At 48.7% G+C, this 19,165-nt stretch overlaps 1 protein-coding gene across 5 annotated transcripts in view; it reads right to left on the reverse strand.

The window, feature by feature from the left end:
* PLXNA2 (plexin A2) overlaps positions 1-19,165 on the reverse strand; it is a 227,148-nt gene that overhangs the window by 90,159 nt on the left and 117,824 nt on the right. The window lies entirely within an intron of this gene.

Consider the following 19,165-nt stretch of genomic DNA (forward strand, 5'->3'; position numbering starts at 1 on the left):
CATCTCTTCCCAAAGTTAATAATTTATGGCCTTGGGGGTTGTGCAAGGGGAAGGGAGGGAGGATAAACAAACAATTTACATTGTCTTTCCTACCAGGATTTGCATATTTGAATAGCCTTTTGATTGCAACGTGGTGTCTACATAGCTGCAAACACTGGCAACCGTCAGGCAGGGTGAGGAGAGCGATGGGGAGAGCCAAGGGCTTGGTGAAGCTGCTGCTGGCCCGATGGCTCGTGGCACTGCTGCTCGAGGGGGGCCTTGCCCTGCACACGGGTGCTGTGCAGCACATGCCCACTGTCCTGCTAGGAGAGGGACACACAGGGACTGTCTGTCCCTGGAAAAAACTCTTATCACAGAGATGCCATCTGCTGCAGCCTCATGCTGAGCTGTCTTGCCACATCCCATTTTGCTGCTCGATCACTCCCTGCCTGGCTGTGCTACAGAGGAAGAGGCACGAAGAACTGGCTTTGGACAAGTCCAAGCCTTCAAAAGAGGCAAGATGGAGCAGCAGAAAGGGCTGTCTATTTTTTCTGGTTCATGTCCCCAGGAGGTAGGAGAACAGGTTGTTAAGCATCTTAAGATTTATCTGAGTAATGTGCCACCCCAGCTGGAAATACAATATCTTCACACTCATAGAGGAGAGATGCTCCCGTGCACCCTCCTCTAAATAAATCCTCTTCTTGGAAAGAGCCCTGATGCCTTCTGCCATGTAGAGACGTGTTGTGTACACAAACATTTATTTTCTGCATTTCTTTATTTTCTCCTTATCTTTTGAGTTGTTAGTGATATAAAAGAACACCAGGTGTGAACCGGAGTGCTCTGGTTTAACAACCACAGCCAGGGAGCCTGTGGCAGGATGATGTAGCCCAAGCCTGGCTCAAAAGCCTTGGACTTTAAGAAAGGAAAACGAAACAAAAAAGCAGAAGATCAAATTCTGCTTTAGTTGCACCTGTACAAATCACCTTCAAGAAATACAGAGAACTAGAAGCTGAGACCAGTACCTCGCTGGGGGCTGCAAACCCAAGTGACTGTGCTGCCTTTGGTCACCTCCTGCACCAGCCTGTGCCATGGACACAGGGACCAGGCTGCAAAATCACCTGAGGAACAACCAGCAGGAGCACTGTGCTGTCAGGGACACGCAGCCACTTGCATGCAACCCCCTGATTAATGGCCAAATGGGAGTGGAAACGCCGGACATGAAGGATCAGCAGCCTTTGTGAAAAACAACTGTTTTGCAGAGCTCCCTCGGGGCACCGGCAGCTCGTTACATTGAGCTGCTTTCTAGTAATGAGGTCAGACAGGGCTAATAAAGAGAGATACCACTGGACAAGCTCTGTGCAGGCCAATTCCAACTGGGAATCATGGCTCTGGGCTGGAGACAGCACCATGTGTATGACAGCTCCTCCAGCCTGTACAAGTGCTTGGAGTTGAGCCTGGCATGGGTGTCTTGGGACACAGCTGGAACCCTGCGTGGGGTGCTGGGTGCTGTCTGCACCCTCCTGCCTCCACTGTAGGCAGAAGGAACAGCCCAGGGTCTCTCACAGAGCCTGGCAAGGTGAAATGCCTCCATGTCACTCAGAGACCAGAGGACAAGAGGAGAGCTGTCCCTGCTGTTGTACCCTTATGCCCACAGCCCTGTGTCCAGAGGACAGTGCTCAAGATACACCCACTGACACCAGGATGCTCCACTGCATCTCTTCCTGCGGGTTTGGTTTCCATGACAACAAATTATGATGTCAGACAAGAAAAATTATGATTCCTGTGAATGCAGAAGAAGAAAAGGATCATCTCCACAGCAGGAAGCCTCTTGTTGACATTTGGAGACGGAAATAATTCCTCTGCTTAATTTACAGGTGCCTTTCCAGCACCAACAACCACTGACCCATTGCTGCACCAGCAGATGGTACCAACCCTGGGGATGGGCTCAGCCCCGAGCCCAGAAACTGAGAACAGTGGGAGTGGGACAGAGTGGGACAGGGCTGTGGTACAGCACTCTCCTCAGTCCGTCTGATGTATGTTTACAAATATGGCTTGAAAAGTGTCTAATGACAGAATCTGCAAATCCAAATATCATCCCTGGCTCAGAGGATGCCAGGCCAGAGAAAGGCCCCATGTGATGGAGCCAAACACTGCTCCATTCAGGGAGCTGCAGCCTTCAAAGGCACCACACAGATTTATGTCTCTAATGCTCCCACAACACAGACTGCAGGCATAAGCTCAGCGTTATCTTAAGAGATTAGCAAAATACCACATTGTGTCATGTATCCGCGGCAGCGCAGCACCCGTGGCGATAAGTGCACGAGCTGTTCAGGGATCTGACACGATGTGAGGCTCCAACGCACCTATTGTACTAAAGCTGCTCTTAGGTATTTTGCCCAGCCTGTACCAGAGCTGATCCATCTGGATTCCCTTCCAGTTCCCCCCAGCAGGCTTCCATTAGAAGACATTGAATTTCCTTGTAGGAACTTTCCATGATTAAATTACCTGTCTGTTTTCATTACGAGTGTTTTGACGGGGCTGACTCATGATGAAGCGTCTGATGCCAGAAAAAAACAGCTGAATAGGTCCATGCGTGAAGGGACTGATTCCCCATCCTGGATCCTAGATGCAAAGTCACCCCTTCACTCCTCAAGAACTGCGGCTTCTCCCCATGTGTGCAGGTACCTGATGGGAATAGGTCCCAAAGCATGCCGGCTGCACCACTCCACGTGGAACGGCCCATGGAGACATGGGATGGCCTCTTGGAATGATGCTCTTGGTCAGGAGGCACAAGGCACTGGCTGAATTTGCTCATCTTTGTATGTAGCAGTGACAAAGTGAAAAGGCCAGTCAGCCCTGAAGCCTTAAGACTGCTCCTTTCATGCTAGGATTTCTAGACCTTCAGGGTGAATACTATCTAATAACATCACATTTGTGTAAAATGGACATTTTGAGTAGAACTGTATCAGCTCTGGGAATGAGCACTGGAGCGTTACTGCATCTGCTGCCTGAAATAGAAACCAAAGACAAGGAGCAGCTTTCACTGCCAAGGTGCATCTCTGCAGAATTGCCACTTTTTGCCATTTACATCTGCACATCTCAGCTCTTGGGCATTTCCCATTAAAGCTCTATGATGGATTCCTTGCTTCAGTGCTGGAAATTCAGCAGAAAGACTGTTACTGGCAGCAGGTTTCTGAATCAGGCTGGAGCACAGTACAGTTTAAAAAGCCTTTCCCTACCTCTTTCAGTCCATGGTTCTGTGTGGTCCTTCCTGCCTCAACCTGGAACTGCTGGAAGTTTTCACAAGCAAGAGACTCAGCCATGCAAAAGCTTCCCCAAAGACAGGACAAGATAAATATCAGTCTAGATTTTCTGTTTGCCTTCACCAGATAGTCTTTGCAGAACTTATTTACTTTTGCTAATCTGATTCAATTAAACTGGGCTGTTCTGCTTTCACACTAGACTAAAACTGAGGTGAGGTGCAGGAGATGACCTGCCAGGGCTGCCACCCCCACCCCCAAACATCCTTTCTTACAGTATCATTTTACAAGGTTACCCACACTGATGTCTGCCTCCCACAGACTGACAGAAAAAAGCACAGCAATCTCTAGGAGGGTAGAATCCAGAATAGAAATCACAAATCTCCAGATAAGAAGTTTCAAAGAGCCCTTCAGAATCTATATGGAATTTTTCTGGGAGTAAAGTACCCCTGAGACTCCCTCAGATCACTGCTAACATCTGCTCAGTCTTGGTGCTCAGGCAGATCAGTCAGAGCTGTTTGCAGCTGAACAAGCCCCATGGGAGGTGGGTGGCTTCCTGAGGATCATAAAGCCAGGTCTGGGATCAGGATCTGCTCCTGTGGGTGCAGGGAGCCCTGCCCCATGCCCATCCCTCCCCGTGTCCCAACCTGTGGGAGAAGTAACCCAGCCATGGGGAGCCAGCTCTCTCTGCACACACCTTCTGCAAGCAGGAACACCAGGAGGGTGATTTAACTCACTGCTCTCCATGTGGAAAGTCTCCCCCTTGAAATTAAACTGAAATAGTAATCCTATTAAGTATCTTTCCCTTAAATCATAGATATGTCCGTGAGGAAGTTAATGACAACCCTTACATGCACATTCAATTCAAATCAGCGTATCCAATTAACTTCATTACCTGGAGGCCCCCTCATATCCTAGTCTCTTTCTCTCCTGTCACGTTCTCTTTATGTATTTCTCCCAAATGAGAAGAGAATACATCTGTCACAGTGGGCATCACCTTATTTTTTTACCCCAAAGATAGCACAGGGAAGCCTCAATCACTGGGTTCACTCCAGAAAGTCCCGATGCTGCCAGGCTGAGCGGCCTGGAGCAAAACAGCTCCTCAAGACCAACAGATCTAGTCTCCAAGGGAGGAGAAAATCCACCCTTTTCAGAATTACACCGTCTGACTAAACATTAAATACACTCACTAATCCCCACTGGGGTTACCCTTGCAAAACTCTACAGGATCAGCTGGTGAGAAAAATCAGTTTGGTGAGAAGCTCTTTGCAGTGACTTCAAGAGGTGGCACCGAGCGGTGGGTTAAGGTGCTGGCACTTGGTGCACGCTTTTGAATTCTACCCCCAGCTCCTCCCTGCTCTCCACCCAGGGCAACACAGGCACCTGCAAAGCCCTGGTGTTCAAATTCACTGCTCCTTCTGAACCTCAGAGAGACACCAAAGCTACATCCAAGCAAACCCAGCTTTGCTTCCCAGCTTCTCCCTCCTGCTGCTGGGCACAATGTAGACAAATCACGAAAGCAGCACAAAGACAAGAGCACCTCCTTGCTCATGCTTTCTGGGTCCTAATCCCCTTTTTTGGAGACATTTTCCTTCTCCATCCGCTTCCTGTCCTTAATGGAAGCTACATGTGCGAGGAGACAGATCTCCTCTGTCCCTGTCTTGCTCAGATACTGCCTTTCCTGAGGGATGAAACTGGTGGCACCCTCTGCTCAGACAACCCCTTGTTTCCAGGATCTGCAAACATTGACTGCTTGAGCTGCTGCTTGCCTGAGTTTCCACCTTCAAAATGGGGTTGAGGGAGAGGGAAGGGAATGCTGAGTTCATTCTGATCAGGCTTCATGACCCAAATTATTTATAGATCTGAGGTTTCTACAAATTCAATACTCATGTCAAAAATGTCTCTATGTATGTGTCTTTCACACCCACCCGTGTTTCCCATTTCTCTGCCAGGGAAACGTTAGTTCAGTGTTCAAAGTTGCAACCTGGGAAATGCTGGGCTAATTGAGGAAGAACACAGAGAAACTCCTTGGGCTTCCAGACAGCTGTGCAGGAATGGGGGCTTGTAGGCTGCAGCACAGGCTGCCAACCCAGCAAACACACACACCAGCCCAAGGTAACTCTCACTCCCCACATCCCCAGCACTAAGGGAGGACAACTGTCCCTAGGAGCAAGGCTTTCTCCTTATCCCAGTGCAAGAGAAGTTTCCAAGCCAGCCCTAAAATCAGCTTCTTCCATTCTTCTGCTCCCTCCACCCTTCTGAAGAGCTGATCCTCCAAGATAAAACAGGGAGGATGGTACAGAGGCACCATGCAGAGACTAATCAGCAGCCTCCATGTCTTTAATTTATTACTGCATGAGAGGCTCATTTAGAACAAAGCTGCCAGTTCAGAAGATCATTCCTTTAAAAGACTTCTTATTTGAAAAGCTGTCAGCTCACACCTTGTCACAGCCCTACTTGCAGCAGCAGCACTTTAATAATGTGCCACCTCATGCAAATGAGCTGCTAATTAATTAAGTAGCATTCTTCCAGGATTCATTAGAATCAGATTTGGGTAGGCTGGCTGGGGTGCATTGCTTTGGACAGTGCTTAAAATCCACAGCATTGCCTTGTCCTAGTGTCCCAGCACTTGGTGATTCCCAGCAGGAGGGAAGCTCTTTCCCACCCCTGCCCTCTCAGGAAGGCTCAGCACGTCTCAGTGAACTGGTGCAAAGTGGCACTTTCATGGCACAGATCAGAGCTGGCTTAGCTAAGCACAGTAGACTGAGATAAAAAAAGGGCTGAATGAAGTGCCCGAAAGATTGTCTTTGCTCGAGTCAGGAAAGGTAAAAGAGGCCCAATTCTAAAGTGAGAGGTAGAGATTATTAACTGGGAGGGCTCCAGGAAACAGGCTTCCAGATAGGGATCCATGTAAAAGAGCAGCTCTTTTTTTTTTTGGAGCACTTGTTGCAAAGAGACAATTGCTGGAGATTCAGGACTCTCTGCCTTTCACCTTCCATCAGCATCAAAGTACAATCCATTCAAGATGGAAACACTCGAGAGCATCCTGTGGATTTACTCCCTGGAAGGAAGATAGCTCAGGGCATGTCTACAGCAGGGTACAAAACTTCTAATTTGTCCCCTAACAAAGAGCTGCAATGTGCAATGACTTGCCCTCCCTTTTGCTCAGCAATATGCACCCTTCTCCCTTTACATTCCTGTATTATTTTTAAAGAGATGGCTCAGTGCTTCCCCGGGCAATGGGAATCATGAAGTCAGCAGCTCCTTGCTGCTTGCAGGCTTTACACTTTCGTGCTCAGCAAGGAAATCATCAAAAAGGATAAGTGTTGGCCTCCAAGAGAAAGGAATGAGGTAGGTTTTGCTCTCCTAAGGCTCTGCTCACTCACCCCTCTGCAATGTGCTCTTCCAACCTCTGCCATTCTCTCCTTGATTTACCCCTGCTTCTCCTGCTTTGTGCAGCTTTAATCCAGGTCTTTTCCTCATAGCTGGGAAGTAAATGAAACCAGAGGCAAGCAAAGAGGAGGGCAGCTCTGGAACAGGCAGAGATTCTTGGTTTTTTTTCCTAAAGCATCCTCTTTTACACACAGTGCTAGCAGGGATGCACAGCCAGGTTAGCAGCCCTGGGTGTGCAGAGAACAGGCTGATCCCACCCTGCCCTTCAGCTCTCCGGGTGTTACAAGTGCCTGCACCACACTCTGGCTTTTTGTCCTCTTTGTCCTGATCCCATAGCTGGGCTCAGTGTTAGCAGGCACCCAAGGGGACTCAGGAGCAAGGACAGAAGAGCAGCACAACTTGTCCTTTGCCTCCCGCAGGACACCACTAGTGATGGGGGGGTTGCAGGTAGCATTTTGTTGAGTGAGCAACAGCCACAGTGAAAGGAAACAGGGCACGGTGCTTAAGCCTCTCTAAGTCTTCTGATGGACAGAAAACATGAGCACACAGCAGGTATTATTTAGGGTGAGAGAGGTACTGGGTATCTGCTTTGAATCGCTGGTCACACACCATTTGCAGCTCTTGGCCAAAGCCCCCCCAGATGGCTCAGTGTGTCAGCTCTCCTGCTCACCTGGGCCCTTCCAGCTGAACAACCCTCTGCAGCTCCATGCCAAGTTCCCTCCCTGCGCTCACCCTCCTACAGCAGTACATTTCACAGCTGAAGGGGTTGGCCTTGCTTAGTTTAGTTTGTTGACCTTGAGCGGCCATGTAAGATGGAATAAAGAGCCACTTAGACAAGATTGTCTCATGTGGAGTTTGTTCTGACCGAGCAGCCGCGAGCTGCGACTCTCCCCAAGGAGGGAAAAACTAAATGGCTGTCAAAAACTGTCACATAAAAACACTGCTTCTCCCAAGTCGGGGCTTCCAGCTGATCAGGTGGGAACCAGAAAGTTCCTCAGGAAATATTATTCTCTTTCCTTTTCAAAAAGATCATGTAAGTAATATGTTTCAAATGACTTAGATTTCCTGCCCAGCACCCCCGGGAACGTGGCAGCACAAGCCAAATTGCAGCCACTAAAGGCCAAAACCCAGAAGGAAATGAAAGAATCTACATTTTGTTATCTTTTGGTTTTACAAACTTGTGGAGAAATCCTGCCTGGCAGTTTTGCAAGACTTTAGGTTGGACAGGAGCAACGAGGTGAACAAGGAGGCCGTGCACATTTTTTATTTCACTTGTGTATGCAGAACCAGTCATGTGTTACTGATCAGATCTAACCTTGCTCGGGCAGAGGATGTGAGAAAATTACAGAGCACGGAGCTTAGCTTAAATCCCAGGAAATGAGGCTCTCCCGCATCGCCTGCTGCTCTGCCCCAGGCCCTGTCCAGCCTTGGGAACACCCCACAGCCCTGGGTACAACCACTGCAGATGTCCCGCGGGCAGGAGGAGCTGCAGGCACCCAACAGGCATTTTCTGGTTAAGAAATGGGCCAGAACACAAAGGAGCCCAAAGCTGAGGCCAGCCGGCAGCTGAGCGTGCTGTTTGTGCACAGGCTGAATTTTACTGAAGCAACAGCCTTGCGAGCGAGGTCACTTAAGGACAGCAGAGCCACAGCCGAGCTGGCACTGCCCCTCAGCTCCCGAGGGCTGCTCCACACCGGCAGAGCTCCCGGCTCTCCCCCCTTCCCATGTGCTGCCACAGCTCAGCTCCTCCGTGTTTAACCAGACACCAGGGACACGCTCGGCGCACACGCTCGGGCTCCAGCAGGCACGGCAGAACCACGGCACAGAGTGCTGGCTGGCACTGCTCGAGGAGATGTGCTTACACAGGGCCCAGCACTGGAGCCCCCGATAGGATTGAAACAAGTATAAAGCCCCAGGAGCTGAATGTCTCCTTATGCTTTCCTATCAACTCATTCACACTCAGATCTTCCAGTCTCCAGCAGACGGAAGCTTGAGGTAGCTCATTCCCAGCATATGTGGCACATGCCAAGGAAGATCACTTTTGCCCCATGAGCTGCTTCCCAAATGCTATTTTTGGGGCAGATCAAGGATTAAAAAAAACCCCACAAAACCAAAAACCAACAACAAACAAAGAAAAACAAAACAACAAAACAAAACCATCCCTTCAATGTCTGCACTCACTCAGCCATCAGCATATGCCCCTTCCAGCAACTCAGAATTAATCTGCAGATAAGCAGATGAACAGGCTCTGAATAAGCTGGGTCTGCAGCACATGAGGTGCTGCTGAACACTGCCTTGAACACAGCAGGGACACTCTTGGGCTTGACACACCCAGCTGTCCCCAGCTCGGGAGAGCCAGGTGCACACTGCAGACCTGGGACAACACAAACACCCTGCTGAGCACCAGGACAGGGGAGAAGGAAAGGAAGATGCTGCTGGAGGGATCAACTCTCTGGTCCTCGAATGGCCAAACTCAGAGTTAAAGTTCAAATTCAGAAGAGGAAGGAGGCAGGGTGGGTCACACAGGGTGACCCAGCCAAAGCAACATCAGGTATCTCCAGACTAGGAGGAAGGAGGAAAAGAGGGGCAATGGCTGCAGGGCTAGAACTGGAGCGAGGCATTTTGGTGTGGACAAGCAGCACAGCACCCCATGGAGCTCCCTGAATGGCTCCACAGGACCCAGCCTGTGCCTGCCTCACCTTGAAAGGTTTTGCTTGTACTTCCCTCTGCAGAGGAGGTGAAGCAGATCTGCCCTAGAGCTGTGAAACACCAAGCTAGAAGGACAGAGGCAGCTCTTCCCCCAGGCCCCTGCCTTTGTTTGCACACCAGCCAGCACAGCTAATTCCTCATCGTGCCCATGGCCCAAAACCAACATCATGAGATAGGTTCAGGCTGGGGTCCACGGATGGGAGAGACAAAGCTACATCACATTACTGCTTTCCCTTCCATAATTGACCTGTAGATAAACACATGGCTTCTGCCTTAATTCCCTGCAGCCTCATGAACATCAGCCACACTAAATTTTTCATGTAATTAAGAGAAAACCCCTAATCCAGTGTAATTAGCTCCCTGATTGCCAACGTCAGGCAGAAAAGCACTGTTTGAACAGCAATTCAGGTCTAGCTGGTTAGGCAAATACTGTGTGTGTGGTTCAGTAATTTAACACTGAAACAACTCCCCCTCTGCTGTCCTTACAGGCTTGCTTTCCTAAACAGTGCTAAGTGGTTCTGTGACTCCAATAGCCTTGATATCCCTGCAACTGCTGTTCCACCAAGCTCCAGTTACGTCCCTGAAAGGCTGGTCATGAAACAAGACAACCAGTTTCCTGAGAACCATGCTAGTTGTTGAATTTGGAGTGGTTTCCCCCACCCTATCTGCATCCTTAGGTGACTGCTACCAAGTTATTAAGACTATATCACCCCTAACTGCCTCAATTCAGGATCTGGTAGTCAGACCCTGATAGAGAAACAGTCTCCACATGAGTGATGTTCAGCACTGCAACCACAACCTGCTGGAGTTGATAGCAAAGCTTACAAGGAATTTTTAAGTGTAGGTTGAAATTCATCCCTGTTACTGAGCCTTTATGGTTTACAGTGATATTTTTCTTTTCCAATCATATACATGAAGGCAAAATTTTAAGAGTGAAGTGTTAAAAATTTGGAAAGTGGAAGCAGATGGAAGAGGAACACAGAGCATGGATGTACGTGCCAACAGGGAGGCAGGGAAACTAAGAAAGCACATCAAGAAGATACTTTTGCTTAACCATTTAATCCATCACTCAGCAAAAAGAAAGGATCTCAACTGCTTAAGCAATGGCCAAATACTTCTGTTGTCTTTCTACAACTTGCCTGTGATAGAAATTGCAGACTACTCCAGTTCTCAACTGGTTACATCTTTCATCGTCAGACTTTACAACAGACAGTCTCCTGAAATACATTTGAAAGCAATATTATTCTAGGAGGTATTTGTTTAGATCTCTCTAAGGCAGATTTTAATCCTCATCCCAGGCTATGTTAGAAAGGTTTTGTGGTTTTGGTTGGTTGTTTTTGGAGAAAGGCTTTAGTCTCTGCTTTGCTAGTTTTGGTTAATGTTGCTGTAGAGGCCAAATTTCTGTGTCTGGGAGACTGCAAAACAGCCAGACCTCTTTCTAAAAGGAGAAAGCTGAAAATCATTTCACAGCTTCAGCTTTGCAGGCTGGATTCTTACAGAATCCTTGTTTATGTGCTGTGGCAGGCGAGAGCCAACCATGTATGTTTTTGCAGCCATAACTCTTCATGCTGACAGAGGCCACAGGCTGAGGGAAGGTGGGGGGGTTGCCTGGCTTCACCCGTGTTTGGGCTCCAGGCTCTGTCCCCCCACAGCCCTGTTCCTCTCTCCCCTCCTCATCACACCGACGCTCTATAAACAAACCAGCAGCGAGCAGAGCAAGCTGCTCCTTTGTATCAAAGCCAGGGAGATTGCTTTATACAAAAACGAGCAAAAATTTATCAACTCAAACCTCCTTTTAAAGAGAAGCCCCTGAGGAGAGCAAGCCCAGATGCTTGCTTGCATTGAGAAGCCAATTCCTCTTTCCCCTCCCTCCAAAGCCACATTATTTTCCATGGAAGGTGATGTAGATGAACTATCAGCTACAAACAGAGCCTCCTGGTTGGATGGCAATGTATCAATAAGGATTTAAGTGAGCAGCAATGATATGGCCCAGTTTGGTGCTTTTCCATCTCTCCCTTTACATGGGAACAGCACTTCAGGCCAAGCAAATGACCTTCTGCTGAAACCCTTCCCAGAAGGCCTCCAACCAGTGAGCCTGTGCCCCCCAGGCTCCTGGTGACCATGACTGAAAAGGCAATGCTAGGAATCACACCCCCCTCTCTCCTTTACTGAGGCTCAGGAGGTGGGAACCCACAGACACGTCCCAAGTTGTGCTCACAGCCACCTAAACTGGCCTTGTCCTCATCCCTTCTCTTGATGACCCTGCACTGCATCAGGTCACACATATGGATGCGGACACTTTCAACAACATGTTCCAGATGGCACATCACATTTGCACACTGTGGTTGTCAGTGGTCACAGTGATCTGGGGGTATTTAACCTTTCTGTCTCATAGCACTTACTGCAGCTTTTAGCCAGCTTTGGGGAAATTCTTCCTGCCAAAACCCCTGGTATTGAATGCCAGTGACACAAGCCTGTGTGCTGGCTGCTCTGTGCTCTCTTTGCCTTAGATGCAACAAATTCTCCTCTCCATCAGCCGTGCCTTCCCAAAGCAAGGCATCTGAAAGGGCTGTGGAGAGCTGCCAGCTGATGAGAGGAGCTGCAGAGAGATCCCTGGGGCCTGGGTGCTTTGGGGTTTTTTTGCTCACTTTTCCCACTGCACATCCCACAATGTACAACTGGGAAGGCAGCCCCAGGTCAGCCTGGCAGGACACTGGGACCGTGGCACCACTGGGTGTGCATCCAGCAGCCACCCCAGCACCTCCTGCTACCAGCTGACTGGTGCTAAAGCTACACCAAAGCTACACTCCAGTGAGCAGGATATTTTCTCAGCCACCGTTTAGCCAGAGGGTGGTGGAAGTGTCTCCAGACAGACCTGGGAGTCTTTGCATTCGTGTTAATGAGACCTGGCAGGAGATTTGCAGGTAGTTGGTAAGAAGTGTCAGGGGGTGGTGAAGAGGGCAGCAAGAGGTGTTGGAAGGCAAGAGAGCTGCTCAGCTTCACCCATTGCCAGCTTTCAAGTGACCTGAAGGACAGAAAACACTGGGTCATGAAGCTGCCAGCTTCAACCTTTCCACCCCAGCAGCTGAAGTTTCTAGCAAGGTAAGTTATTTGAATTGCTCTCACTACAAACAGACCAGGCAGCAAGCATTTTTAATGCTTTTAGAGGAAGAGCTATAAACTGAGTCAGAAAACCCAAGAGACAGAACTGATAAGGAAAGCTACCTTCCAGGAGAGATCATCCCAGAGACTGAGTGTTGGTAACTGCAGCTGACTCTTTGCAACGGCAGCCTGATGCTACTGATTATTATCAGAGGAATTGACACAGTCCCCTCTCCATATCCATACATCTGCATCAAGTCATCTGCTAATGATTTCAGGCCTCAGATTTTGTCAGTGCCATGATTTATTCAGTATGTCATGGTTTGTACTCAGCTGCAAAGAAATCTTTCAGAGACCTAAAAACCATGAGACTCAAATTTTGCTGGTGTTGGGGTCCTCTGGCCTGGCCGTTTCAACACACCAGGTACCTCCCCTGCCTGTTCCTGCAGCCTGTTTCCATGGGAGCAGGGCAGGGGGCCTGGCTGGGAGCCGGGTCCCATTCTCTGCAGCTGGAGTCCTGCAATTTGTGAGTGAACCAAACGGCTGAGCCAGCCTCCCAGGAGTCTGCTCCCAAGAGGTTTTATGTCTTGAAAATTTATTCTAAAGCAGCTTCAAAACCTCCAGTTTCCATTATTAATATGACTTCTTTCATCAGAGTCTACTTATCTTTTTGCTTTCTATTTCTGTCTCTACCCTTTTATTGTTTCCCCAAGTGCCTCCCTGGGAACGCTGCTGAAACCCGGACCAGGCGACCACAGCATCTACTCACTCTCTCCTTACCAGCATGAATTTATTTCCATCAAAGCTTCCTTCTTGAATCAAGTTTTCTGCCTTTTAATTCCATCTGTATTTAATCTCAGATAAACACAAACAACAATCTCAGCTCCCTAAGGCCATCACTTTCTAAATCAGTTCCAGCCAACTCCAATTAGCAGGCAAGCAACATGAGCAGCTCCGTGTGCTCCTGTATCTTTGGGAAAATAGCCAGCCCAGAAGGTCCTTTTCCTTAGACTGTCCCCTTTTTCCTTCTAAAGAACTTGCACCATCATTACAGCCACAGACTATGCAAGATAAAACACCCTTACCTTTGCTTTTGCCATCATGAGGAGCTAGGAAGGATGTTCTATGGCCTCATTCTCTAGTTCTGTGCTCCCATATCTGGAGGCTACCTACAGGCTTTGATTTAGAAGAGGATCCCAAAATATCTACAAGTGTTAAAGGGATATTTTCTGGGTCATCCTATCTTCCTTCTTAACCTGCACTTGAGACAGCTTCTTCATAGCCTGTCTAAGGCTGGCTGACCAGGCAGCAGTGCCAGGGTGTGCAGGCTGCAGGTCTCTCACTTCTCAGGCCATGAGAGCATCTCCCAGACATACCTTGGAGAAGAAACCACCAGCAGGCAGGGGCAGACCCAGCACTTTAACTGAGCAGACAGCTCTCCCTCCATTAGCGAGCTATTTAGGGCAATGATTTCAAATGAAAAGCTGTATTTTATTAATTATGCTTTGCTGCAGAACTCTTTAATGTATTTCCCAGCTGTAGCAATCCACAGCCATGAAGGAAGCCATTAAATCTAACTGCCTTGAGCATGTCATATTTCTGTGGGGACACATCTGTCAATGGGATTATCCCAGAGGTGTGAGGCCACAGCCAAAGCTGCCACCACCCCTCACCTGTGGGAACTTCTCCCAGCTCACCAAGCTGGAGCAAAGCAAGGGACAAGATGGGACTGGAGTGGAAGAAGTGCCCTGACAAATCCATCAGGATTGTAAAGGAGTACAAAGCAAAGTCCACCTGGTGCCATTGCTGAGTTTCTCCATCCCTCACACCAGCTGGCAGGAGGCTCAGGAGCTCGGGCTCTGCTGGGCTTCAGCTCCACGTGCTGCCGGCAAGAGGAGATGAGGATCATTCTCATTGCTGCAAACTCTTCCCCAGCCTCATTTGATAACCTCAGTGTCTGGGCTGGCTCTGCACTGACGAGCCCCTCGGACTTCCCTGTTCCTCTCCCATTGCACCTATGCACCTTTTCAGCAGCTGGGAAAAGGATTTTCCCAGTTCATGCCTTTTCCTACCATCTAGGGGTATTAGAGAGCAGCATCTGCAGGAATCAGATCCATTCACCTCTCCTACCTGGCAAAGCTGATGGGGCTTGATGGACATGCAGGGATGTGCAGCTGCATTAATGGCCAGTTTAGCATGGCAACCAGCAAAGCAACGCACCTTGTAGATGTTACTAGAAGTTTACTTAAAGTAAATGTTATGCCTGTGGAGAACATGTTAGATCAGCAACCTAAAGAAAAATCACTTCAGGCTCCTTTCCTAACAAAGAAATAAAGAATTGTAAAATAACACTCCCTACCCTCAAAAAAGTGCAACACAGATAATTTTACAAGCCACTGAGAAGACTTCATCTCCCAGGTAAAGCTAAAGAGGTCACAACACTCAGAAAGGGCTGAAATGCACCAGCCACACCCAGTCCAGCCCCACAAGCCCCATCCATGTGGATCCTTTGCTGCCAAACGGGCTGTTCAGGCAACCTGCCTTCCCTCACCAAGCAGGCCATTTTAGTCACATTATTTTAGAGTGTCCTTGAGACAGAGCAGCATTAATGGGCTCTACTGTCTGAAAACTGCTCTTGCTTAGATACCCGCAAAGCTGAGCAAGAGAGGCACAAGGCTAAAAAATGTTCCCTCTCAAGCAAAACAGACTTGCACTCGGATTGCACAGAAATTAAAGTAACAAAAGGTCTCTGAAGCCAATTGCAATATGACTGAGAAACAGGCTCGTCACTTTGTACATCCGTCTGGCAAGGACATACTTTCCATTTCAGCAAGTGCGAGAATGGGAGGACAGCAAAGGGAGATGTGAAAACAGCAAAGAAAGAAGAAGAATGAAAACCTGCGGGACGACACTGCTGCCCTGCCACCAGCACTGTACAGCCATTCATATGAAAATCCACACGGCTGCTACTGTTGCATGCACTCTTCTTACACAGCATGAAATTAAAATTCCTCTTCAGTATCGTATTGCCAGCACTACGGAACAACTCTAGAGTAAGCTAGCAGACAATTTATCCTTTGGCTTCCTCAGATGGGCTTGTGCTGGGATTGAAAGCCAGGGGGGTGAGGGAGACAAGTCTATTGCCCATGGTAAAAAATTCTGCTTCCAAAACAAATCCCAGAGAAATATTGCTGGCCTGGAGTTTGACTGTTGGTGCTAATTTCACAGTGCAGTTTCACATGCATAATTTCCCCCAGGCCCCCCTGCCACTTTCCTTCTTATCTTCCCAGAACAAACTCAACATGCAGGCTAATTTCAAGGAGTGTTTCACCCAGAGTCCAGCCAAATGTCAGTGGATCTGCTGGAAATGCAAATTGAGACAATCATGCAAAAGACGAGGGCTTACAGATTGCGGGTAAGGGCAACAGAAGGCAAATAAAAGCTGACAGAAAGAGGCAGCAAGGAACAAATCTCCCATCTCAAGTTGTTGATCATTTGCACATGCGCTCAGCGAGCAAAGATAGATTCCCAAAAACACACAAGTCCCATTGATTTTTCACTGCTAAATTGTCTCGGTGCCTCTCAAAACCCCCAATCTCAAAGCTCCTAAATCAACATCTTGCTTTTGCTCACACCATTCACACCCACTCCCAGGGCTGTAAATGACAAGGGAAGACAAGAAGGATAAAAGATCTGGTGCTGAATGGGGGAGACGAGGAGTTTTTTTGTAGTTTTCCAATGGTAAAGAGCCATCAAGTTGTCAAAAGCCATTGCAACTTTCACAGAAAGCATTTTATTTAATGCTTTTGAGAAATTTGGGGTAACTGCAGCTCCCTGAGATCATCTGGGGAGAAACCAAGGAACAGGTACCACAGGCAGGAACTTGACTGCTCAAACCCAGCCACAATTTTTTTCAGTTACAAGCAAATTCATAAGGTTTGTTCATTATGTATGCAGAGAAAAGGCAAGAGAAGAGAGTCTATACTATGTGCCATAACATGATATAGAATTAATCCCCCTAGGTTACAAAATTCCTCCTAAATCGTAAATGGGACAGTATCTACTGTATTATATTTTATCACACTTCCTGTCAAAACATTCCCTGCAGGGAGCCTTTTGGACGATGCTATCACAAGCAAAGCCTTATTTGGGGAGGAAGATTTGAACTAAACAGCAGCAAACTATCAATATGCTTTTGCTTAGGCCCATATATGCTGTTTAGCTTTACTAACAGTAATAGTAATACAAGCTGGCTGCTCTGCTTCAACATGCCCAAGTCCCTGAGAGACTGCAAAACACTTTCCAGATGCATCTGATGAGGAAAACTTGGCCAGTTGAGCGTGGCCACCTCTCAGGCAATGCAGGGCAACGTGCAGGTCACATCAACTTGCAAACCCTGCTGCTCATCACTCTGGGGCATGGGGCAAAGCGAGCCAGAGCTGAGCTCAGCTCCGTGGTGGGTCTCCAGGAGATGGAGTTGGGCTCTTCCACCCCTAGCCTGGGATGATGCTGGCCAGCTGAGTGCTTCTGCTTGGCTTGGCTCTGCACTTTTGTAAGGTGCTCCAATGTTTTTGGCAGCCACTGAACTGGAAGGAACAGGGTCTGATTATCTCCTCCACCATCTCAGCAGTGACCCAGACCAGTGACCCCTTTCCTGTCACTCTACATTTGCTCTGGATGTTTTACACAGGGAAAGGGCAAAGCCTTCACAATTGATCCAGGCTGCATCCATAGGCTCCATCTCCTGCACGTGGCACAGAAGGCAGATGCTTTGTTTACAGGGGGAATTTGGCTCCATCTCCTGCTCGTGGTCTTGTGGCCTGTGTGCTCCTGATACAGGAGGCAATGCTGAGGCAGCAGCTGCAGGGTCAGTGGGGCAGTACCTGCTGACAGCCCAGATCCAGTGCAGGCTGGGCAGCTCGCATCCAGAAAAAAAAAGGTTCTTCACTTGCTTTGCCTGCTTAAAAGCCAGCCAGATAACACAGCCTCCATTTTGCTTTCACTATCCCAAACACTGCCATCCTCAAAAATCTTTATATGCACCTTGTTTTTAAGCTACAGAGCAAGAATGAAAACCAGGCATCCCACCCTGAGTGGGAAGAGGAGAGGAGCAGAGCAGTGGGCCCACGTCCTCCTTCCACAGCAAGCACCTGGCATCATTAATGCTTACAAAAGACCAGCTCCAGCTTCACAGTTTCATTGTAGGCAACACAGTGGAGGCTTTGTCTACAGACTTGTCTTGACCCACTGACAGCAGCTTTGTCACTTTAACATGAGTGTCCCTGAGTTAGGGACATCGATCAAGGCAACTGCCTATCAATCAGCTGGCACTAACCTACTCTGACAAGCCACTTGGGAGGATGCTCCCCTACACCACCACAAGCCTTAATTATTTACATCTCTGCAGCTCTTTCAATTACTTCCTCAGCAGGGAGGCAACGTGCCCTGCTCAGCAGAGGGATGTTGATTACATGGGGAGAAGCAGGGACAAGGGGCAGGTGAAAGGTGTCATTAGCCCAAAGCACTCCTTCATTGGAAAAATGAAAGCAACCTGCTTGTTTGGAGGGGTGGAGATGAGACATCTGGAGCCCCAGGCAACATCAGGAGGACCCACAGCACCAGGGCAGCCACCCTGCATGTCCCTTGCAGGGCCACCCTCCCTGCCTGCACACAGGGCAAAGGCATCAGAAGACACTTCCCAGGCTGTCCCACCTGCCTTGCTCCAGCTCTGCCTCCCCAGCCAGCGGCTCCAGCCATTTCAAGAGCACATTTAAACCTTCTCTGCCACAGATGCTGACATTGCTTCCCAGGCAAAAAACTGCGCTGGGTTTTTATATTACTTGAGCACTGCTGACTGGCCTGAAAAGCCTTGCTGCTGTTATCTGACATTAGCCCTGTCTCAGGGCTTGGCCTGCAGCTTCCAAGCAAAGCTCTCCGCAGCATCCATAAGGCATCCAAGTCCCCCAGATTTCCTGGGTCCTGCCTGATGTGAGGAGAGCTTTGCCAGCCCATCCACACTGAGCTGCTGAGCCCAGCGTGACCAGACTGCGTGAAAAATGAAAAATTGCCATCTGGATTCCTGTGGGGAAGACAGCCAGGAAAGTTTCTGGAGAAGGCACCATTCTGTGGGAATGTGCAGAAATGCCCCTGCAGCAGCAGCTGCTGGTGCCAGAGGGATGAGGGAAGCTGTGCAGCACAATGAATGGTGATACAAAGCCTTTGCCCATGAAACCACTGGCTCCAGTCCAGTCCAGACTGGAAGATGCTGCTGCTCTGGCAGTGGTCTGGCTGGCTTTTGATTTTGAGATGGGTTCACATTTAAGCCCTTCCTGATGTTTCCACCATGGGTCAAGGATGGCAGCAGATCTCATCAGGGATGGAAAAAGGGGCACCTCTGGGCCATGACAGCCTTCTTCCTGCAACAGGAGATAAGCTGGGAGGTACAACCTTCTAACCCAGCCCCAGCAGTCTTCTTTGCATGTCCTTGGGCACATCACCATGTTCTTCTTTTCTAATTGTAAAGTGGACATACAGTTTATCCTCATTGTCATCTGGTACATGCTCTTTGGGGGTGTGCACAGGGAACAGCCAGCACAGTTGTGGTAGAGGGATTTGCTCTGTATTACTGCAGTATAAATAAATAATGCACAGGCCCCTGCTGATATCTGAGCAAAAAGCTTGAGTGGAAGAAGGCAAAAGGGAGGCATGAAAGAGGAGCTTGC

Source organism: Apus apus, chromosome 23 (genome assembly GCF_020740795.1).
Source record: "Apus apus isolate bApuApu2 chromosome 23, bApuApu2.pri.cur, whole genome shotgun sequence".
NCBI lineage: Eukaryota > Metazoa > Chordata > Aves > Apodiformes > Apodidae > Apus > Apus apus.